Source organism: Lactuca sativa, chromosome 5 (genome assembly GCF_002870075.4).
Source record: "Lactuca sativa cultivar Salinas chromosome 5, Lsat_Salinas_v11, whole genome shotgun sequence".
In the NCBI taxonomy this organism is placed as follows: Eukaryota; Viridiplantae; Streptophyta; class Magnoliopsida; order Asterales; family Asteraceae; genus Lactuca; species Lactuca sativa.
In genome coordinates, this window is record NC_056627.2 from 344,022,577 (window position 1) to 344,031,870 (window position 9,294).

Here is a 9,294-nt window from a genome sequence, read left to right on the forward strand (position 1 = left end):
GATCTTCTGTTCGTCTGATTGAATTTGTAGGGTTGAGGACCGAAACCGCTCTTTCGATTGCTATTGGGTGGAGGACTGAAACCGCTCTTTCGGGTGCTATTGGGTTTTCGGTTGATGTTGCTCTGAGGACCGATACTCTCCTTTCTGTTCCTTTCAGTCGAGGGACCAAAACTACCCTTTCGGTTCCTTTCGGTCGTGGGACCGAAACTACCCTTTCGGTTGATTTTGTTCTGAGGACCGAAACTCTCCTTTCGGTTCCTTTCAGTCGAGGGACCGAAACTACCTTTTCGGTTCCTTTCAGTCGTGGGACCGAAACTACCCTTTCGTTTCCTTGATTCCTCTTGTGACATATGCTTCTTTTCGTTCCTGACATAGTGAGGATTTTGTGATCTCCAAAATTGTTTTCTTTCTGAGAGATTCTTCTTGTATCTCAGATTTCGTTGGTGTTTTCGATCTGCCACATGTTTTGGATTTCTGTGGATGTTAGCCTTTTTCTTTGAAGCACGAGCATAGTTGTCGCTCTTTATTGAGGATGTTTCACTGGTAGTTTGCACCGGTTCGCCCAATGATGTTTTGGTTCCATTTGTGCTTGGCACATCATATCTTGTAGGCTCATTTAGTGGTTCTGGCACGTATCTACCTTTCACTCTCCATGAGGTCTTCTAATATAGGCCTTTCGTCTCATCAGCGTTGTCTATTGGTGCTGACCAGAAGAACTCGTCACATCCAGCTGCATTATCTTCTTCCACCATAGCTGTCAGTTCTACGGTTTGTTGTGGAGTGACACCTGGAACTGTGTAGACCTGATTTGGAGTGGTTTGTACCTTTTGATACACAACAACGTTTGCTTTGAGAATTTTGGTCTTGTCTGTTGATGAGCGAGCAAACTCAACAAAATTTTCAGAAATCAGATTTTTGCGAGTCTCAGGTTCGCTTTTGACAAATTCTGAACAGTCCACTAAATCCTTTACAGAAATTTCACTCAGATCATCATCCTCATTAAGTTCAGATGCATTTTCAACATCAATTTTATTATCTGAACTTAATTTGGCATTCAATGAGTCAAATTTCTGTACGGCTTCGATTCTTAACTTCAATTTGTCATTCTCATCTAACAGATTTTTGAGCATGTCCTTATGGTCTTTGGACTTTATGTAGGACTCAATTTTGTCAAGGCCAATTTTGTATGCAAGTGAGACCTCATCAGAATATACAATGTTTTCTCAATTGTAAGCTTCGACATCGACTTCATCCTCCTTTAACTCAAGGAAGGGTAAAATCATGCGATGTATCTTTTTTCCTATTTCACAATCGAGATGCAACAGAGTGATATTAAAATAAAGTCTTTTAGCAATCAAACAAAAAACATTTCGTTGTTTTAAAAGTTTAAGATTGTCTCGTTGTAAATAAATCGATTCATCCTTAGACCTAATCAACTCTTTCTCCTTCTGCTTAATCCACATCCTTCTTTCCTCACTCTTCGACAATATCCTGCTAATTTGATCAGTCAGGTTAGAGTTTGTGACATGGGTTTAGGAAAGACTGCTACTTATACTCAAAATTTTAGATTTTAAGTTATTCAATTCCTTTTCATAAATAGTAACGGGTATATTTAGAGAAGCAAGAATATTTTGTACCTTCTTGATCAACTCATCACATTCGTTGATCTGTGTACTAACAGGTTTCGCAGCAAAACACCTATCCTCTCGCTCCTTCTCGCCTTCTATCCCACCATCAGTTGTATATCCTCTCATCTGAGATATACCTTCGGTTACCATTAAACACCTTCCTGCAACAGGTTCATCTTTCACCTGCATCGCCTTGCCATGAGTGGGTTTTCTGACTTCTTCATCCTCTGAATCTGTGGACCATACTTCCACACCACCGAATTCATCACGGTTGTCAGTATCTTGTACAATCAAAGCTAACTTTCTTTTCTTGATTTCCTCCAATCGTCTCAGGAGGCTCGCTTCCTCATCATCCTCATCTGTCTTTTCTACCGTCTTGTTCAGCATACAGTCTTTGGCGAAGTGATTCTTGCCTCCTCAGTAATGGCAATCAAATCCTGAGTCTCCACCAATTTTCACTTCTTTCTTGGACTCTTCTGACTTCGACCCTATCTTCGGTTCCTCCTTAACCTTTTCAGCGCAGTAATTTCCCTGCGAGTTTCGGTTCTTGTTGGCTAGGAACTTTCTTTTAATGAACTTTCTAGGATTAGACACCATCGGGGCATACTCTTCACCAGTTAGATCGTAGTCGGCAAGATCCAATTCCTCTTCTTCTTCAACAGAACTTTTTCCTTTAGAAACAAGGGATAACGAACCCAAACTAGAAACCACATTCGTTTCCTTAGACAGTGCACTTTCATGGGATTTCAAAATTCTCACAAATTTCTCCAGAGAATATGATTTAAACTGTTTATGTGCTTTAACAGTGGATACAATAGCCATCCATTCAGGTCTTAGACCATTCATGAATGTAACCTTCTATTCAATAACCTTCCTTTCGATCCCATGCTTTATCATCTTACTTAAGAGATGATTAAAGCGATCAAAAGCCTGAACCAGTTTCTCTTCGGGCTTCTGTTTGAAATCACCAAATTCAGAAAGCAAAAGAGTTTGAATCGAATGTTCCAGATCTTCATCAGTGGAATACAATTCTTTTAGCCTGTCCCATATCTCTTTAGCAGTAGCACAAGAACTCACCAAATGGAACGTATCTGACTGCAAAGCAAACCTAATCATCCTCAAGGCCTTGATGTTGCATTGAAACTTTTTCTTCTCGTATTGAGGAATATCCTTTACATCATTCACAAGCTGATTGTACCCCTTCTGAGTTTTGACAATCTTTGAGGTGCTTGAGTGAGCGAATGAGCCAACAGTGATAGCTTCCCAGATCAAGTACCCATTATCCTCTGATCCAATCACATAATCTTCAAAGTGATGCGTCCAAACTTCATAATCTTGAGTATACAAGATTGGAATCCTTGTCGTAGAACCAATGCTGCTGGAGATGTTGATTGGATTGGTTTGAGAATCATCCATGGACATCGTGATGACGTTTGATCGATTACCTGTTTAAGATTAGACTTGTAATTTATCGTTAGAGTTAGATCGACGATTAATGAGACACGTCAATATGGAATGACGGCTCAATTAATATCAATCAATGTGGAATAAAACCCTAATAACTTCTTCGACAGAAGAGATGTGTATGAATTACACAGTCTCCTGCTCTGATACAAATTGATGATAATAAATCTCAGATCGATTAGATCTTTCACAGGAAAAAAGATGAAGATCAAACAAAATAAACAAAATAATAATAAGAACACAGAATGGAATCAACGTTGTGCTTATGATTCAAATATAGTCACGCCTCAGCAGAGCTCGATGAAGAACTTCTACTGTAGAGGTGAGCTTGGGTTTTACAAAAACTCAATGAGAAAAATAATGAAAGCGTTAACTACAAAGACTGCATGCATGCAGCTTAAATACTAAACCCTAGAATAAAACATGCACGGTTGGACAGGCCCAAACCAGCAACCAAAATCGGGATAAGGACCAAGCCCATACGCAACACTATAAGCCCAACAATACAATTGTAGAAAACTTGAAAAGTAATTGTATGCCTCTCACAGACATTGGACATCATATTCCTTCATATGGTTTATCCACCTTGAATCATTTTGATTGAAGCCTTTAATGTACCTCCTAACCACCTTAAATTATCAAAACTCAACCAAAAAGATCTACCAATATGAAATATATATATATATATATATATATATATATATATATATATATATATATATATATATATAGATATCAATTTTAATCAATTGTTGTCATTAGTACCATTAATAATCATAAGTTAGAAAACTTTTGAGTAGTTTTTATAAAATAGGTGAAAGTGAAGAGTTATGTAGGTTTCAAATGAATATCATGCAAGGATATGACATGTCTTGCATCACATTCATTTGGATGTCCACCTTTAAAAGATTTATAAAGATTTCACATTTTATGAACAAAACCAAACTTTTAATCTTAGTTTTTAAAATGGAAAATCAAATATTTTTTACTTTTTGTTTTTATCCATCTTCTTATTCATTAGATTAAAAAAATATTAAAAGGAAAAATGAAGATTAAAAGGAAAAATGTAACATCCATTTTTAGGTATTAATCTTCTGGCATTCAAATGATTTAAGTTGGGGTTTTGGTTGGTTATGACACGATGGTGGAGACTCATCGCTGCGCGACTATGTCATTTATGTGGCAGCATGGTCAGGAGCTTAAGCGCCGCGTGCTGGGCCTAATCGGGAAAAACCTAAAAGCCTCATAAATTGGCCTATTTAAGGACACTGATATCTAGGGTTTCGCCATTCTCATCAACCTCCATCTCAGAGCAACCCCCATGCAAACATAAGATCATCTTGAGTTTTTGAGTGATTTCTTCAATTTGGTGTAGCTTGAAGGTGTTCTTGGTTGCTTGAAGTTGACTTTTTGTGTGATATCCAATAAGCACCGACCTTCTTACCTTACTTTGGACCTCTATAAGTCTTCAAGTTCTATGTTTTATGCTTCTTATTGGTAGATCTAAGTTTTTAGTTTTGTTTAGGTCCCTTTTCGTTGTTTGGGGTTAAGTTTGGAAAACTCTAGGCTTAAAGGTTGGATATTGGGGTATTATGGACCTTTTGTGACAAATTAGATGGATTGAATCTTGTATTTGATGATATGTAGGGTAATGGGTTCATTTTTGGTCCCTTTTGACCTAGGTTTATAGATTTACATGTTTATGGTGTTCAAATGGATAAAGTTTGTAACTTAATCCATTAAGCCAAGGTTCTAGTAAGTTCTCGAAAGTTAGAGCTCTAGACTATAAGGATTAAGTACTTAATAGAAAAAATTGTTATGATCGTTAACCATGGCATGGTGGGTGGTTGGTTGCGGTGCGGGTCACGAGACCCAGTCTCGACTATTTTTTCTTTTAGTGACCACAACGCGACCAAGGAGCTGGTCGTGGCGTGGTGGTCGATTATGGTTGACCGTTCATCGTTAACTTTTGACTAGTTTGACTTTTGGTCAAACTTGAAGGTTTTAGGTTGTAGACTAAGGTGTAACCTCTAACTATTATAGGTGGTCTAGGTAGTTAATTCTACATGACTTGAATATTACATTTTCAGCCTTTGATCATGTGGGTCTTCTTAATATATTGTAGGACACTAGGTGTCATGGTATCCTTGTTATTTTTGTGACTCTTTATTATATGTATATATGTTTATTGGGTTGGGCCAGTCGGACTAGATATGTGTATAAGTTTAATGGGTTGGCCTTATTTGTATGTTTGATTGGGCTAGGGATGCTTAGTTGAAATAGACCGTTAGACTGGGCACATTGAATTTTATGGTATGTGGTATCTTGGAGACTCGCTAAGCTTTGTGTTTATTGTAATGTTTAAATGTTTTAGGTACTTCCAGTAGCAAAGGGAAAGGCACGACGTGATTATTTTGCATTTGCTATATGACTTTGAGATGTTCCACATTTATGACTTTATTACTTTAATTTATGCTCTCAAAATAATTGGATGTTTAATCTTTATGGTTGAATAGTATGATATCCTTTGATTTAAAAATGAAATTCTGGTTTGGAAATTAGGGACGTTTCAAGTTGGTATCAGAGCCTTGGTTTGAGGGATTCAGTTTAGCACTGAGTGCTTCTGAACTCAAACTAAGAACCAAAGAAATCTTTTTACAAAAAGTTTTTCTATAAAGAAAAGGATGTGATGTGTGCAACTAGCTAGAGCTCAAGTAAGTGATTCCCAAAAGACATATCCATGTTGATATGTTATATGTGTTATAGTATGATATGCATGCTAGAAGTTAGGCTAGGGGTCTACTTAGTATTGCATAATAGAATGTCTTCTTACGAGAGATGCCTTCTTATTCCTGTTACGTGTTGCTAAGTGCTTTTAAGGTTTATAGTAATAATAGAAAGTCATTTGATGAATGCGTTAGGGTGGTACATGATTAAGACTAGACAACCTTAGAATTTTTTTATTCAATCTTATAGTCTTCTCTTGTATGATGAAGGCCTTACGGTGGAGACATCTATTAGAAAGTCTATTTTATTTTTATTATATACCACATGCATTAATGAGACGATTTATCGACGTTAATAGAGACCTTTCGGCACGTATAGGGTGCAAACCTAGGGATGCCTTGGAAGCAAGTTAGTATGAGTATTATTTTGTTACCATGTCAGTTAATAGTTGTAGGGAAGCGACTTAGGAGTTCTAGGTATGTGCACATATACATATATCTAAAAACATTCATAAATATTATATTTTTATATCAACATATGCACATATATTTATGCATGTAGGTGAACACACACACACGCATATATATATATATATATATATATATATATATATATATATATATATATATATATATATATATATATATATATGAAAAAATGGAATTATATGCGTATGTGCAAGTATCGCATATATGCAAATATGTATGTTAATATATGCAAATGTGTATGTGTGTATATGCATATATGTATGTGTATATATGCACATGTGATTAATTTTTATCTTGATTCATATTTGATTATTGTTGTAAAATTATAATGCACAATCAAATGTGATTATAATCATATGTAACTATTTTACATTCACATCTTCACATGTGATTACAAATAAACAAATATTTATAGTTTTCACATGCGATTGAATATTTTTGTGTTTATAAAAGCTCGTAATCACATGTGATTAAAGAAAAGTGTGGATTTTTTATGTATATAATCATATGTGATTGATGTATAAAATATATGTGTATATATCCACATATCTAAAACATTCTTTAAAATTATATGTGTATATCCATATATGCACATATATTTATGCATGCATTCACAACATATATATATATATATATATATATATATATATATATATATATATATATATATATATATATATGGAAACATATGCATATGTGCAAGTATGTATGCACATATATGCAAATACATATGTTCATGTATGTAAATATGTATGTACATATAGGCATATACTATGTGAATATATGCACATGTGATTAATTTTTATTTTGATTCATATGTTATTAATGTTGTAATATTTAAACACATAATCACATGTGATTATAATCAGATATCATTATTTTACATTTGGATGTTCACATGTGATTATAATTAGATGTGATATAAACAAAGATTTATAATTTTTACATGCTAATCATATGTGATTGAATATCTTTGTGTATATAAAAGATGGTAATCACATGCGATTAAAGCAAAGTGTTGATTGTTTATGTGTATAATCATATATGATTGATGTATTAAATATTTGTGTATATAAAATATGGTAATCACATATTATTAAATCAGGGTGTTGGTTGTTTATGTATATAATCATATTTGATTGATTTATAATCAAAAATGATCAAAAGAAAATTTGATGGTTAAAAAGTTGTGCTACTAATCACATAGGATGTTAATGATATATTAATTTAACATTTATGATTATAACATATGTTAATTATATATGATTTAATACACAATATTATCAGATGTAAGTGTTAATAACATATTCTAATCACATGTTTATAAAAGATGTACATCACATGTGATTATACAATAAAATAACTAAGATTTTTGTATTCAAGCATAAAAGATTATGCTTGTAATCATATGTGATTCATAAATGTGCAACAAGTATGCTTGTGTTATTATATAATTGTGAATAAGAATTTTTAATCACATGTGATATCCGATAAAATAAATGGGATTTTTGAATTAAAACATAAAAGATTATGATTGTAGTCACATGTGATTTAACAATGTGCAACAAGTTTTCTTTTGTTATTATATAAATCTTAATAAGATATTGTTGTCAAATGTGGTTAGACGTTAAATGAAAATATTGTATTCAAACATAAAAAATTATGCTTGTAATCACATGTGATTATACAGTAAAATAAATTAGATTTTTGAATTAATGCATATAAGTATAAGAAATATTATAAGTATAAGAAATATCAAAACCGTATGATTTAGTGATATGAATATACACATCTGTATATATGCATATATAGTAATTGGCAATTATAGTGTTTGGGAAGAAAGTAGATTTTCCTATTTTGGAATCCAGCAAATCTACATGTGTTGTTTGACTCGATTTAACTGAAGCAAGTTTCTTAACTTCAATTTTCATATTTGTTAAATTAGAATTGTATTCTTAAACCTTTACAAGTAGCATTGGTGAACACTTGGTTGCAAACTTTTTGCTTCAAGATCCATTTTTCTTATCTGGTATAATTTCCATGCATAAATTACAAACAAGAACTGCATAAAAAAAGATAAAGGGCTAGTTAGGTGTTTACCAGAATACGACTTAATTTATCCTGATATCTTTTTTTTTTCTCTTCATATCATTATATCACGGAAGGGATAATATTAGTTGTTGATGTAATAAAAAATGGAACCAAAAGTTTGAACTGTAAAACTAAATGCAATGAACGCTAAAAGGAAATAACTTAATCAATAATATAACCAAGTAAAGACAGAACATAAGCTTAGGTTTAGTATCGAGATGATATATTTACTAAAGACAGAACATAAGCTTAGGTTTAATCAATAATATAACCAAGTAAAGACAGAACTTAATCAATAATACTACGAAGATGATATATTTATCAAGTGAAAACCGAACTGATTATATTTACTAAATTAAAACGACACAGTTTAGAGGTTTAGTACCTAAGCTTAGGTGGGTTGTAGTGTATATTCTCTCTCTCTCTCTCTCTCTCTCTCTATATATATATATATATATATATATATATATATATATATATATATATATATTGAGAGAGAGAGAGAGAGGGAGAGAGAGAGGAGGATCATTTGAGAACTTATAGTTTTTCGAGAACCCGAGAACTAATTTTAAGCCATTAGATCAAAAAAAGGAAGGTCAAGATGACTTGTGGCATTTTTGTAAAAATTGGAAAAATTAAACACGGGGGTATGGTACTGAAATTAATCGAGGGGCATTTATGGTACTGATCGTTCTCTCCACCGAATCAATCGATGTCTATCTTTCTCCCTAACTCTACAAGCGTCTGATCATCCCTCTTTCCCTCACACACACATACACACATATCTTCATTCTTCACTCTCCCACCGCCCTTTACCAGTCATCACTGATTCATCTATTACCGGATTCGCCTCCTCAGTTGACCCTGAGAAGTTGAAGTCGAAACAAAGCCCTTAA